The 15,402-nt window shown below is 44.3% G+C and overlaps 1 pseudogene across 1 annotated transcript; it reads right to left on the bottom strand.

Annotated features, from left to right (window-relative positions):
* Window positions 1-2,311: 2,311 nt before the first annotated feature.
* On the bottom strand, window positions 2,312-3,608 carry LOC308286894 (glycoprotein-N-acetylgalactosamine 3-beta-galactosyltransferase 1-B-like; annotated as a pseudogene). Its single transcript has 2 exons — window positions 3,395-3,608; window positions 2,312-2,989 (listed from the first exon to the last, which is right to left on the bottom strand). The product of its transcript is annotated as a glycoprotein-N-acetylgalactosamine 3-beta-galactosyltransferase 1-B-like (transcript).
* Window positions 3,609-15,402: the final 11,794 nt, after the last annotated feature.

The following is a 15,402-nucleotide window of genomic DNA, read 5'->3' as shown; positions in this document are numbered from 1 at the left end:
TGTGTAACTTTCAACCAGTGTGTTGTTGCGACCGTCAGGGAGCAGTTTACTATGAAAACCTCCACCGGCCGTCCGTCCGTCCGTCGGTCGGTCGGTCGGTCGGTCACACGTCACACGTCACACCTTTGCCCTGCTCATATCTCCGCATCAGTATATAGGGCTTGTTTGTTTATTGTATGACATCACGCCACATCATCAGCTGTGGACTCTGTGATGTCATCGTATCGCATCAGTATATAGGGCTTGTTTGTTTATTGTATGACATCACGCCACATCATCAGCTGTGGACTCTGTGATGTCATCGTATCTCCATATATGGCCATCTCCGTATATGGAGATATAAGTCGTCCATGCCCAAGTATGGGCTGGTGAGGTCAGACTTTGTGTGATGCGTAGGTTATCTCCATATATGGAGATTCAACATTCCAGGCAATGCTCTCTTCCCTGGTGAGAATTGCCCCTTTATATAGGGCTTGTTTGTGTATTGTATGACATCACGCCACATCATCAGCTGTGGACTCTGTGATGTCATCGTATCTCCATATATGGCCATCTCCGTATATGGAGATATAAGTCGTCCATGCCCAAGTATGGGCTGGTGAGGTCAGACTTTGTGTGATGCGTAGGTTATCTCCATATATGGAGATTCAACATTCCAGGTGTAACTATGGCTACCCGTATGACGTGAGAGGTGGAGGTTGTTGCGACCGTAAGGTCGCAGTTTAGTTGCGACCGTAAGGTCGCAGTTTAGTATGAAAACCTCCACCGGCCGTCCGTCGGTCACACGTGCGGTCGACCGTACGTCACACGTGCGGTCGACGTGTGATGAGGTCACGATGAGTCATCTATGCCCAAATATAGATTTCTAGGTCAGATGGCCCATAGAGTTTGTGATGTCAAACCTAGCAACCCAATATTAACAAACCTGATGTCAGACCTGAAGTATCCTTTTATACCCATATATGGAGATACAGAGATCTCCATATATGGGCATATTAGAAAGCCCATATATGGGCATATACGGATGACATCAGGGATATCCATATATGGGCATAAAAGGGACAAGGGCTTACAGTTAAGAGATCTCCATATATGGGCATATCAGAAAGCCCATATATGTTCATATACTGATGACATCAGGAATATCCATATATGGGCATAAAAGGGACAAGGACTTACAGTTAAGAGATCTCCATATATGGGCATAAAGGGACAAGGACTGTTACAGTAGATATAGAGATGTCCATATATGGGCATAAATGAACAAGGCCTTACAAACACTGAGATCTCCATATAACCTATGGGAATATAAGGGACGAGGACTGTCAGCTTGTAGACCTATTTTCTAAATATTGTTGTACATTAAAAACTTGAAATTGGTCGTTCTGCATAGTACTTGGGATTTGTTGATGTAAATGTTCACATAGAGTGTAATAATTGGTAAAACAAACTTTTGGCCTATTTGTGGAGATAAGCGACCAACGGTCGCTTATCTCCCGATTAGGGAGTCTTACTGGTGGTTATTATTATGGGACAGTTATGTGAGACAGTGGCTTGACCTTTGACTAAGCCCTTGGCTTGTAGACCATAAGAACTTGACCTTTGAATAAGCCCTTGTAGTATTGTATTTATCATTTTAAAAATGATTTAAACTAGTGAAAACAGCCGATCTACAAGCACACAACACCTCGCGGTGCGAGGCGTTGGCGTTGTGTGCTTGTAGCTCTGCTGTTTTCACTACTGTTGTGCGACAGCCTTGTATGATGAAGCAGGGTGCCTTTGCGAAGAAACGTACACATTTGAAACTTGGAGATACAAGGTTTCTTCCCGACAGTGACGATATTTACACCCCCGTATTATGTTGGTGTGCCCATGGATTTTTGGGACATGAAAAGTGTGCCCATGCAGAAAAAAGGTTGAGAAACACTGGACTAGAGGAACTTGACCTTTGAATAAACCTTTGTAGACGACTATAGAGGAACTTGTGGGTAGATGTTGAGTGGAAGTAAAGATTATTATCAGTGGCATTTGAAGAAGTTTGTGCTTCTACTCCAAAACTACAGAAGATGATCAGCTCATTAAGATTAATAAAATTCACATCAGGCATTGCGCTGAAAAACAAAGTCAACTGCAGATTTAGTCGACTAAAAGGTTTCAGATGACTAAAATATTACAAAAACTAAATGGAATTTTATTCAAAAGACTATGGCTAAGACCTACAGTAAATCAAAATTTGCTCAAAAATCAACACTGGGCATCAGTAACACATGCATATATATAAATCCAGTTGTGTAGATAGAACAAGGACAGTTTAGCTGGACATGCCTCTGTCTGAGATGGGGTAGTAGCAGTAGCTCCAGTACCAGAAGCGCTTGGGGAAGGTGGCTGTGAGGTGCTGCTCTGGGACAAAGGGATGGAAGGTCTCCCTGTGAATAGTGTCTCTAGAGTCACCTGCTTTCACCCCTACTTTCTCCATGCACTGCCCCATGGCCAAGTCTTCCACAGAGGTAGTGTGAGTGCACACCTTGTTTTTGAATCCCTCGACAAATCTCCTCAGAGCCTCTTTACTCCGTACATAACCCGCAGCACCGCTCATGTAGCCCTGCTTGGTGTAGGGCTTGAATCTTCGACCAAAGTAGATGGGCTCGTCAGGCGTGCGGTTGGAAAGAACCCAGCGCAGGTTGTCCAAGATCATGTAGGTGTCATCGCCTGCCTTGAGAAACCAATCTGCCTCGTGGGCGTGATGCTCGTATGCGTAGTGATAGGCCCGGATAGTCTTCCAGTAGAGCTGGTCACGCCCCTCCTTGGTGCCCAAGCCCACAGTAGGGAAGTCAGGGTCGTCGACAGAGCTCATGAACACAACAACGTTGCAGTGTCGACTCCAGGTAGCCTTCACGTGTATTCTCCTCCAAGTTGCTGGGCCCGGTCATTACCCAGCAAAGAATGCACACCTTTTTGTGCAACTCGTCTGCCATGCGGCTATCTTCACCTGGCAAGAGAATGATCGAATTAAAATGAATTTTGTGTCAATGCCATTGCTGCATATATACAGTTACACACATACAGTACATGTACCTTCAGTACAGTGGTTCCCAAACGTTTTAGCTTGAGACCCAAAAGAGAAATTGGACGTTTGCCCTGGACCCAAACTAGTGAAAACAGCAGATCGACGCGTTTAGAGCTTGTAGATCAGCCATTTTCACTACTTCTTAAAAATGTGTTTTAATATTTATGGGATTTGACAAGGATATGCTCTGACTGCCTCTGATCTAAGATGTTCTAAGATGAGGAAGTTTGCGCAACTTTGTTCTTCAGTGCAATCAGGTGTGTTATAGTGACACAGTGCTGCGTGCCATTATATGCTCAAGCATAAGTTATGAAGTTATGGAACAACTGCTATTATCTGTGTACCTGTGAGGGTGGTTCAGGTTGAACTGTGCAGATCTCTCCTTTTTCCAGTTCTTCCCGTCTTCCTCCAGTTCATGTTGACTGAGCGCAGATGTGCCGAAAAGCTCCTCTGGAACCACACCTGCTGCAGGAACACGTAGTGTGATGGTCCCCACCAGGAAACCCACGTAGAAGGAGAACTTGGATGCAAAGGCCTTCATGCTGGACCATATAGAAATTGTGGATAAAAGACCATTTCTTTAGCAGTGAATCATCCCAGAAGGAAAGGATTTTCCTGCAGGGATGCAACAGTGTCTGTGATTTTACTACACTCCACACCAATAATGATGACTTGTTTTAGTGTTTAGCATTAGTATTTATGTAAAAAAAAAAAAAGGATATTTTGCTTTCATGTGTTCATTTAGCAGGTGCTCTTCAATGGATGAAAACATTCTATGGCCTATGATCTAGAATCAGAGTTATATATGTAGTAAGTTAAGATCACTGAAGAATAAATTGATCTGCAAAAGAAATTGCATTGAATGTGGGCTAACACATTTTGTCATTATATGCCCCAGTATCTGTATATAAGTCCTTCTCATTAGGTACAGAATTTTTATACAACATATTAATAGGTGTGTCATTTATGAGAATTCTCTCAATGTTACGGAGGAGCTGCTACTCATCTTCGTTAGCTACGTGGCTCATCATTTGGCTTTACAGGTCAAGTCAAGGCAAGTTTAAAAAACAATTCAGTTGACCCAAAGTGCTTCCCAAGAGACAATAGCAACACATAGACTGTAGTCCATTTACAAAGCAATAGGTTTAGATGCCAGCACTCTGCATGTAGGAAAATGTTTTGCATAAATGTGAATAATGCTAGTGACATTCTAACCATTCCCATGTGGGCCTGTATTACATTTCTGCAGATACCCCTTCTCAACTCAGAAGATGCTGAGCTGTAGTACACTGATTTAAACACTAGATGGTACTGTCTTACCATGGTGTATTCCTATCCTATTCATACAGGATGGAGGTGTGTGTCAGCTGATGTCCTGTGCAATGCAGGGACCTCCTTGAGGTAATCTTCACAGCATCGACTCCCAGCACATATCTTTATCCTGTGAGAAAAATGCAAACATGAGTGATCAGAAGCAGTAGAATGAAACATTTAATAAGAGGAGTAGACTAGGGCTGTCACAATTAAGACATTGCACTTGACAATGAATTGTCACTCAAATACTGTTTCTGTCGTTGAACTTTGGAACATTATGAATACAAAATGATTGAAAAAAAGACGTTTCAGTTTCAGTTTATTTTTATTTATAGTGCAACATCACCCCACGGGGTCTCTGTGCACTTCACAACAAGGCACAGTGGCAAACCGCAAACACAATAGCAAAGAAAAGGAAGCAAACAATTTCCATGTAGCAGTACACAGCTGAGGATGTATACGTCGGCAAAGAAATGAAAGGAAAAACAAAATAGGATAAAATGAAACAACACAGTGTAAAAGACACTGAGCAGGGTTTTAGGTCATACAAGTGAAGTTCAGAGATGGCAGGCAGACCGTAGTGTAGGCAAAAGAGATACATTTTTAATCTAGATTTAAAAATGTCTAAGGAGTTTGCATCCCTGACAGCTTGAGGGAGTGCATTCCAAAGATAGGGGGCTCGATGTGTGAATGCTCTACCCCCAACTGTTACTTTGTTGTGATTTGTGACTTTAAGCAGACCGGCATCCTGAGAGCGCAATGGTCTCGCAGGGATGTATGGTTCTATTAAATCTGACATGTAGGACAGGTTGGGGCAAGACCATTTAGAGCTTTAAAGGTCAGGAGCAGCACCTTGAAGTCGGCTCTGGCCTGTATCGGCAGCCAGTGTAGTTCAATCAGTGTTGGTGTGATGTGGTCAAATTTCCTTTTTCTGGTTAATACTTTGGCTGCTGCATTTTGGACTAGCCTGATGCCGTTTGTTGTTGTTGATGGTAGACCTGAGAAGACAGCATTAAAGTAATCTATTCTAGAGGTGATAAATACAAGGACCAGGGTTTCAGCGTGGGAGTGAGAGAACTGTGTGTGTGTGTGTGTGTGTGTGTGTGTGTGTGTGTGTGTGTGTGTGTGTGTGTGTGTGTGTGTCAGATATAATAAATAAAGCTGCTGAAAACCAGTGCAGGCCTACCCTTTTTCCACAATGAAAATGTATCAGGAATCAATAAGGGAATCGACAAAAGAAATTGACCGATAAGCAGAATAACCATAACCGATAACCAGTTAATGCAACTGGTATCAATACATCATTTTTACCAATGAATTTCCAAATAATTTCCAAAACTTTTCCAGAATATTTAAACCAATTTCCAGGTCTATATAACAATAATACAGCGCAATAACAAGTCGCTTACTCCTCTATGTGCAATGCCCAAAGACAGGCAGTGTAGCAAAAATAAAGCCTGCACGCTGCGAACGGACCGTGGCGGCAGGGCTGGATTAAGCATTGGGCCGTTGGGGCTGTTGCCAGGGGCCCTTGGCTCTCAGGGGCCCTTTGGGGAACTGGGCTGCGTGGTCATTGAAAATGTATTCAAATGAAATGTATAGGTTAATTAAAAAGTGTGTGGGCCCCTCCTCTGTTGCCTACAGGTGCTTTCTTGGCTCACAGAAGATCATCATGGCTTAAAATCCGAGCTGGGTAGTGCGTGGGGGTTATGGTGGACATCTATTGAGGAATCTAAAAGAAATTTCTAAGAAACATGAGATCCTCACGATCATCTTCAGAGCACATGTGGCGATGAGAGTTAGAGTATAGGTAACTAGGGTTAGGACTCCTCCAATCATCATCATCTTCATCATCTGTGGAGTCATCTTCAGACTCATCATCATCTATGGGTTGACCATGATCATTCCTCAGCTTCAGAGAGGCACATCTGAGACCGTAGCGAGCAGCAGGCAGCTCTCCCACAGTTTCCCAGGTGTCCGTCTCCTCGCAGTAGCACTCGATGTCATAGTGATATCTACATAAAGAGAGACCAACAAATATGTGAGAGAAATGTCTGGTAATGGGCCAGTATACACCGTTTCAAACCTGAAAAGTTTGGGAACCATTGGACCAGAAGACCCCTTTTCCCCCAGTTGTGAAAATATGTGCAAATCTTTGAATATATGTATTTTTAAGTGAACATTTGTAACTTAATTCACGGAGCAGCAGTGTCTTACCCGACTCCATCATCTTGAACAAAGTCTAAATCCATCCCTCCTAGCACGTACATCTTTCCATCCACCACAGCCATGCTGTGCCCGTAGCGTTTCGCTCCCATGGGAGCACACATGCTCCACTGGTCGGTCTGGGGGTTGTAGCACTCCACAGAGTCTTCTGCTTGCTTCAGTAACTCGTCGTGTTCATGAGTCCAATGACCACCTATAGATAAACAAGTAGTGACTGTTAGGGTGTTTTATTATATGCCTGTGTCCCACTCCTGTGGACAACCTCCCCATCCTCGCAGGCATCCATGAAAGGCTCTCAGTAACAGTTGAGCCTCCCTGACGCCTCAAGTCGAGACACCCATTTGTGCCTGCCGCACGAACGCAGTGATTATAATATCAGTGCGGCGAGATGGGCGGATCACTTCTGGAGCATGGAGTGGGAGGTAAACATCTCTAGACTCCATGTCTTCGTCCCCAACGTCAGTTTTCCCCCTACTGGCATGGACCTGCCTAGACTGGCATGGGTGAGGCTTAATCGCCTCCGGACCGGATTTCCGCTCATCCATTCATAGATGGGGCTTTGCCCCTAGTGCGGCCTGCAAGTTTAAAGATAGCAGCCATCCCGCCCATACCTTGTTCTCACTCCTCCCCATCCAATAAACGTTACCAGAGCATCAAATCGTACACCACTCGTTTCAGTAATAGTTTTTTTTTTGCTCAGGCAGTCAGGTTGCTCAACGAAGGGTTGAAAGTGAAACATAGGTAAACATGGGCACTGTACGCATTTTACAGTACAGTTACACTGTATGGTATTGTTGTTGTGTCTGTAGGGACTTGTTTTGTGTGGCCTGCATGGTATGCGGGTCCCCATTCTTGTCGGTCACTGTGACCATGTCTTTGTGTAATAAGGCTGAGAGTGCTCCTGGCACAAGCATTTCATTGTATCTGTACTTGTATGGATATGTGTGACAATAAACCTGAACCGAGTGTGGCACCATGTAATTCTGGAATGCCCAATGTATGGGACTCCTAATGGGATGCATGGCCTGCTGTCTGTGGACGATGACAAGGTGACATAGCTGCTGGAGGTGTAGCCCGGAGGTGGCCCGGAGGTGGTAAAAGGATAGCCCCCAAGTGTAATACTGCGATTCTACAACAGATCGTTGAGAACATTTTCAAATTTTAGTGAAAAACTCCTCCTCCTGGTGGATAGACAATGTTTTAACTCAGGCACTATTGAAAAATAGCAGATATACAAGCTCACAGCACGGCACCGAGTGCTGCGCGCATGTTTTCAAAAATAGCAGATCTACAAGCTCACTCTCTGTGCCGGGCTGTGAGCTTGTATATCTGCTATTTTTCAATAGTTAAATCATTAAATAATTCTAGGCCTAAATGGGTTAAGAAGAGGTATGATACCTGTGACGTAGATCTTTCCGTTCAGAACACAAGCAGCCGCCATATCACGTGGAATCTGCATAGGTGCAAGTTGTGTCCACACAGATGTCTTAGGGTTGTACTTGGCCACCTGGACTTGGCTTGAATACCATCCATGAAGGGCACAACCTAGAGTCCAGGAGGACAAAACAACAGGAGAGGCATGCATACATGAAATAATACCAAATATATTGTTCATTTCAGTTAATCATTATGCTTGACATACAGTAACACTATTGTGAACAATTAAGATACCCTAAGGGCAGGAAGCGACCTGTCAGGTCGAGCTGAAACAACAGAGCTTGTAAATAAGGCAAATTTAAGAATTAGGAGTTAAACTATTAATCTGGCAAAGTACGCACACACACGCAGTGGGAGAGACAAACAGACATGGGTTGTAGCTGTGGTTGCTTGTGTCACTGGCACAATCTGGCAACACACACATATAGAGAGACACAAACTGTGAGACAACGCGTCAGGAGAGATCACAGCTGAGTGTTACACCAAGACCTGTAGGGTGACTCGCTGACTTTTTAGCGTGATGGACATGAGCTGGAAGATTTGACACTAAATGCTCCTCGACGGTCACAAAAACACAACCTCATGAAACCCAGCAGGCTGAATCTGCAGGTGCATTAATCTCTCTATACAGATTCAGAGCTCTGCATCTGAATCTGTCAGCAGCCCCATTGACAATTTGGCTGCCCCGGTAGCCAAATTGACGAGACGAGATAAGGTTTCCATGGTAACCCGCATCTCAGACGCTTGCTACGGGTGCTGGTGAAAGAAAAAACTGCATACGTCATGACGCAACGCAGCCAGAAGCAACGGAGAGCGGCCATTATCCATTGACTCCTATTCTATGCTGAAACATAAAAACGGCTTTATCTCTGAATAAGGTGCAAATAACACTGAGGAGGCTGAGATCCGCTTGTTTTCACGGCGACACTATGCCGTGATGGTCGGCCCCGGTTAGGATTTTAGTTTCGTTTGTAAACAAACAGATCTCCTTCCTGGATCGTCAGTGTACACACGTTATTTTTGTACACACACGTGCACACGCACGGAGCTTCCGGGGCTCTTCAAAAATAAAGCGTAAGTGAATGGTGGGAGCTGTTGTGTTAAAAGGAGTTAAGAATGTAGAAACAAAGTGGAGCCCTGGGGGGCGGACCCGTGATTTGCAAATGCTCCCGTCATACAGTCTGGGGCAACAGAGTCTGATGAGTATGGGATAAAGCGGATGTGACACACCCTCTCCCTTGGTGCAGTAGCGATAACAAGTCCTACTGGAAGCGTTATGTCTTCTTTCAATATTTTTGGGGGCGTTATTTCATCTTTCTCTGGTGTTGTTGGTGACCATGACGTTTTCAAATGTTTTCTTAAACTATACACGCATAACAAGAATATGCTGCTCGAATGACTGTCTGTGCTAGTGTGTTTTTGTTATGTTTCCAATGGGACTACAGTTTCGTGCAACAGTGACTACTTCCGTTATTCTCCGTTCGGGAGCAGAGGCAAATTGAGAGGTGAACAACAGCAGATGGCACCATTTTTCGTTCTTTTCTTTGCGGATGTGTTTGGTGCATAACACTGTTCCATACCAATAAAATAGAGATGTCTGTCCAGTCCCACCACAAGACCGCTTAAACTGTAACGCTCTTCCATGCCGACAGACTCCATCAGGTGCCAGGTGTCTGTTTCCGAGTCATAGCGTTCCATCGAGTCTCCGCTCTTCTCGTATTTCCGGCCCCCGACTGCAAACAGCCATCCGTCCAGCACCACCAGTCCTGTGGAACATGTGGGGTTCGACAGGGAAAAGGAGGAAAAGATATATGTATCATTAACCCATTTAAGCCTAGAATTATTGAATGCTTTAACCAGTGAGAAATAGCAGATATACAAGCTCACAGCGCGGCACCGAGTGCCGCGCTGCGAGCTTGTAGATCTGCTATTTTTGAAAAAAGTTGTGAAAATGTGTGCAAATCTTTGAATATATATATATTTTCAAAGCGAACGTTTGTAACTCAAATTTTGCTTCTGGGTGGTCCCTGGAACTAGATATTTTGAAATGGGGGTCCGTGGCCAAATAAATATCATTTATTTTTAACAGATTAACTGAGCTCCAGTTAAGTGAAAAGGACCTTTTCTTTGACGATGGCTGGCCAGATTGCTGACATAGAAACATAGGTTTTTTCCAAAAATCTTAGAAGGATTCAAAAGACACTTATAGAATCGTGTCAAAATTCTAATTTTCACGATTTTTCAAAAATAGCAGATCTACAAGCTCGCAGCGAGGCACTCGGTGCCGCGCTGTGAGCTTGTATATCTGCTATTTTTTTATATTTAAAGCATAAAATATTGCGTCATAATGTGTTCAGGCCTAAATGGGTAAAAGGGAGCAGTATGGGTTAGCGCCCCAGCCGGTGTCCACAGTGAGGCCTTTAGGAGGACCATTCAAGCCGCAAGCGGAGCCTGCAGCACCACCTCAATAATTGCCCAAGTGGAGCTTGCAGTACTACCGCGGCCAAACTGCCTGCAGCAGCTGAATAAATTGTCTGCTACTGGCAGTCGCTACGCACAGGTCCTGGACCTGGTGAGAGCAGGAGTGGTCCTGGTGAGACATGATAGGAGGAGCCCGGCCAGGAATCAACCCACAGAGCATAGTCCTTCCACACGCCAGATTGGTTTATCGCCCAGTCCCGGCAGAGTAGTTCCGGAGCAGCGGATTGAGTGGCCCTATCTTCCCCTAATGGGAATGATCGTGGGTAGCTACTGGGACGCAAGTCGGGACTTCTCTTGACTTGATCACCCTGGCCGGATCACCTGTTGGGAGGATGTATGATGCTGCAGGCTACATCCCTGATGATACGTCCCGGTTGCATCCTTGTGATGTTTTTTTTCATTAAGGGATAGGCTGTTTTTCATTTATTTTTAATTATAGCTGTCAAAATTATCGCTTTAACGGCGGTAATACATTTTTGGAATTAATTGTATTAACACTCCGGATGCTGACGACGCGCCCACACGCCAAACTCGTCAATGTCTCTGTGTGCTGTGGACACGTCCGATAAGGTTTTATATTAAACTAGCTTACTGTATGAGGCAGCCATATTAACATCAGTAACAAAATAAAACAATCACTCTGATCAGTTAAGACCATAGTTAAGACGAGAATCAGATCGTAAACAGGAAATCACAACCCTATAATCAAGCTCAAATAAGGCTTCGGGTCGGAAGTAGGGGCGTGGCCAGGAATTCGGTCTATACTGGCCAGTGTTATGAGATTCACCAAAGTGGATTTATCTTGTAATCCAACTGCAGATCACGTTCATGTTTAAAACGAGCCCTTCTCTACCGGCCACGATTGTAATTTTTCTGTTCTGAGTGAAATAAAATACTATCGCACGGACATTGCAGAAATACCTGGATAACATTTACTCATTACTTTTACCTCGACCCTCCAAAATAAGGAAAAATCTATAAAATACTGTGGCACCGTGCGATTAAATCATTGTTTAATCAAAGGCACTTTTTTGTGTTAAATTGGCATCGTTTAATATCTTACTTGACTGAGCGCGTTTCTCCTTGGTGTGGGACATCTTCAACCATGAGCTATGAGGAGGATCATAGCGCCACATCGCCCATGGCCTGTTTGGACCAGAGCGACCATATTCTCCAGCCAGATACAGAGTGGAGCCTATGGTGGAAGAAGAGCAGAGTTAAAAAAATCACACCCGTGTGAAGTGGAGCTGTGTGTGTGTGTGTGTGTGTGTGTGTGTGTGTGTGTGTGTGTGTAGATCATGTGTACCGATTTTTGTGACATTTGAAGAAAATATGTTGGAAAAGGAGCAAAAAGTGTGTTTTGGAGAAAATTCAAGATGGCGGAAAATCTATCCTGGCGCAAATGGGCGTGGCCTATATGGGGAGATGCGTCTTGACCCAAGGAATCGATCTACGGTTCAAGAGTTACGGGGCAAAACGTAAAGTGGGCCGTTATAGCGCCACCATGAGGCCGAGTGATGTAATTATTTTGCGATTCATTCTTAAAATCATTATGAATCTCCTCTCCGAGGTTTTAAACTGTAGCTCCTATGGTTTACGAGAGAAAAATACTTGAAAGTGATTTCTTGCATTGTCCCATTATAAGTCAATGGGGACAATTAAGCGTTGTTTTTTGCCGATTACGTCGGCATGGTAAGGCGGATCGGAACGAAAGGTAATAGAACACCATTCCCGGCCGAGCCGCACATTTTGATGTATATATTGCGCGAGTGGCGTAAATGGTGCGGCACTAGTTACGCGCCGAAGTCAGGCTACATACACACAGACAGACAGACACACACACAGACAGACCCACACAGCCACGTATAGGGAGATGCACACAGCTCCAACAATGACTTCTGGCTTGACTGTTAACTTGTTTACTGCAAGGGTTTATTTAACTATCATTGTCTACCAGCTTTGAAAGAATATATAGAATAAAATACTTCGATCCAATCCGCCCATCGATGGTCTCAAAAGATGCACATTGATGTCATGGTTTCTATGCTGCGCAAATGAAGCTTTTTTGGCCGTTGTATGGGTAACGCCATCATTGTAGAAATCAACGTTCATTGGTAGAAATGATACTGTCTCAAATGCTATTGGCTGCCAACTGTCACGTGCAACCGCAGGGATACATGGGACATTGTCTTGAGCTTGCCGAAAATAAAGCACACGAAGAAGAATCATCACAAGCCAATGATCACAACCCCCTCGTACAGCATACCCTGCTATAAAATACATATACATATACTGCTATAATAACATAAATTGGACCATATTTTCACCAAACGCATATCATGGTGATTGAAACGAGGCTTTAAACTACCGACAATAACCATAAAGTATTTATGACAATGTTTATTAAGGTAATAAAATCAAATGTAAACGTTCGGGGGAATATAATGGAATCCAATGGAGAACCATAGAAACAAGCGGCCAGGCCATAGGAACAAGGTCTATGAAAATAAGCCTGATAGAAGCAACTAGGCTCAGTTTTACAACTTAACATTTACATTTGAAAATAGCAGATGAGCAAGCTCATAATGTGTCACATTAAGACACATTGTAAGCTTGTATATCTGCTATTTAAAACAAATACTGAGAGAAAAACCTACAATATTTTGAATATTATTTGAAACATTTTAACAACACAAATATTGCGTGGAGGTCCTTGGCACCACATATTCTCAGATGGGGGTCTGCGACTGTGGACAAATATATTAATCTGGGGTCCTTGATATGAAAAGATTTGGGAAACACTGGTTTAAAAAAAAAAAGAAGGCAAGCCCAAAAAGCAACTACATTACACAAATTGCTTATTATAAGCAGACATGGCATCACAGGTTTCACCCAGAGCCAAACATCATTGAGTTTCCTGTTTACCCCTTTCCCAGGTGTTTGGCCCTACTTCCAGGGAGTGGCCAGGAATAAGGTGAATAGAGACCTGCATGTTTTTGTGAGGGTCTACCCCACAGATATAAAGAGCTAGATGCCTCGTTCGCCTCTGCAGTTAATTGGAGCGATGTGCAAAAGTTCTAGTCGGGACTTCCTGGAAAAACTAAGGGAACGCTCTCAGTCAAAGTGACTACTGGCCAATCACAGCGTGTCTTTTCCGGGACTTATCCAAGGACTACAATTCAATTCAACAGAGCCAGTTCCGATGTTGCGCTGCTCAGCTGTTCTTACAGGCTGCACACGTAAAGACCAGCCCCCACCTGCCTCTGATTGGCTTACCGACTTCCGTATGTGTGACGCACGCGGAAGTCATGAACACGGAAGCAATGAAGATTCCCTTAGTTGCTCAATGCATACGCCCCCTAGCCGAAGGAGGCGTCTACCTTTCTATGTCTATGGTCTACCCTAGGACACAGGGAAAACATGCAAACTCCACACAGAAAGGCCCTTTCGCCAACCCAACCTAGGGTGTGGGCACTGATGACGCGGAGGAGAGAACATGCCCCCAGTGCCCACAGGGTCCACCAGCGGGAATCAAATTTCTTTCGTTGTGTAGACACCATAAGCGTGAGTTGAGTAACTTCTCACCTGAGGCAAGCAGAGCAGGATTGTATAGTTCCAAGGGCAGTTGTCCAACGGTCTTCCACTCTTTGGTCAGGGGATCAAAGCTCTCTAACTCGGCACCGCCCCCGGGGCGCTTCGCTCCCACCGTCACGATCACTACAACCAGTGGGGGAGAAGGAGCAGGGTTACACATTTCATTTTGAATTCTGTTGCCTTTCCATGTAGAAGCAGAATAACAAGTGAGAACGCAACGGAATGTTGCCGTTTCCTCTAGAGACTGTTGTCGAGTAAACGTGGCCTAGGTAAAACGGAATTCTTCAGGAACTGTGTTTTCTAGTGTGAAATGTGATGCGAGCCCCGCTCACTTGACACGGGTGTGGTTTGTAACATCATCAGTGTGAACATGCATGTGTTCAGCAGGGTAACCTACCAGTCCTCCTGCGTGGTCGGGTCGGGCAGCGCGAGAGGAGTCCCTGGCAGCCCTCGTGATCTTCCAGCACAGCCAGGCACTTCATCACACCGGGGAGGAGGGAGGGAGTGACGAGAGGCAGACGGACTTGCTGCATAAACTCAAAGACCTGGTGAAATGAAACATACGTTTTTCAGATTTTTAGACAAACATTTGTGGCTCAGGTCCCCCTTTCAAATAACTTTTTGCCATCCACGGCACCTTTGAATTACAGGTATGTCACATATGCCCTGACATGTTTGATAGGTAGACACCTCAGATCATCCTACTAAGAAATGACTGACCTTTTTAAAGTTCAGCGTGCAGGTAGGACTCGTAGGATTCTTGGTTAGCCAGTGCATGGCAGCATGTAAAACCGTGTCCTCGTTGGGAACATTCAGATGGTCGCTGGAGAGAATCTCTGATACTCTTTCCATGGGGAGAGAGAGGAACTCTTCCTATTGGTGGAATAAAATTAAATGAAACAGGATTAGCTGATACATGAAAGACACTGTTCCTAAGTTCCCATGCTTCATACTGAAGTCATCTTTTCTCCTCTGAAGTGCTCACTGGTAATAAATGATGGTTTGTTTGGTGAAAGTGACATGTAACATAGCTTATTAACACGTTTACAGCCAAGGACGACCCCTGGCTGATTGCGTTTTTTGGGGGTTTTCTACGGATCCTAACTAAAGGACGGATGATCGCGGATATAATTTTTCTTTTCCGGCAGAAAGAAAATACCACACTCCCCCTGGCAATGTGCTTTTACATCCTGTCCAGTTGTCTGCAAAAATATGGTAAAAAGTCTAAAAACACAAAAAACCTTGACAGAGGCGGATGAATTAATTCATTAATTCAGCTGTGA

Source organism: Nannobrachium achirus (genome assembly GCF_963921795.1).
Source record: "Nannobrachium achirus genome assembly, chromosome: 6".
Taxonomy (NCBI): domain Eukaryota; kingdom Metazoa; phylum Chordata; class Actinopteri; order Myctophiformes; family Myctophidae; genus Nannobrachium; species Nannobrachium achirus.
Note: the sequence above shows the minus strand (reverse complement) of the source record. Positions and strands in the feature narration are given on the sequence as shown.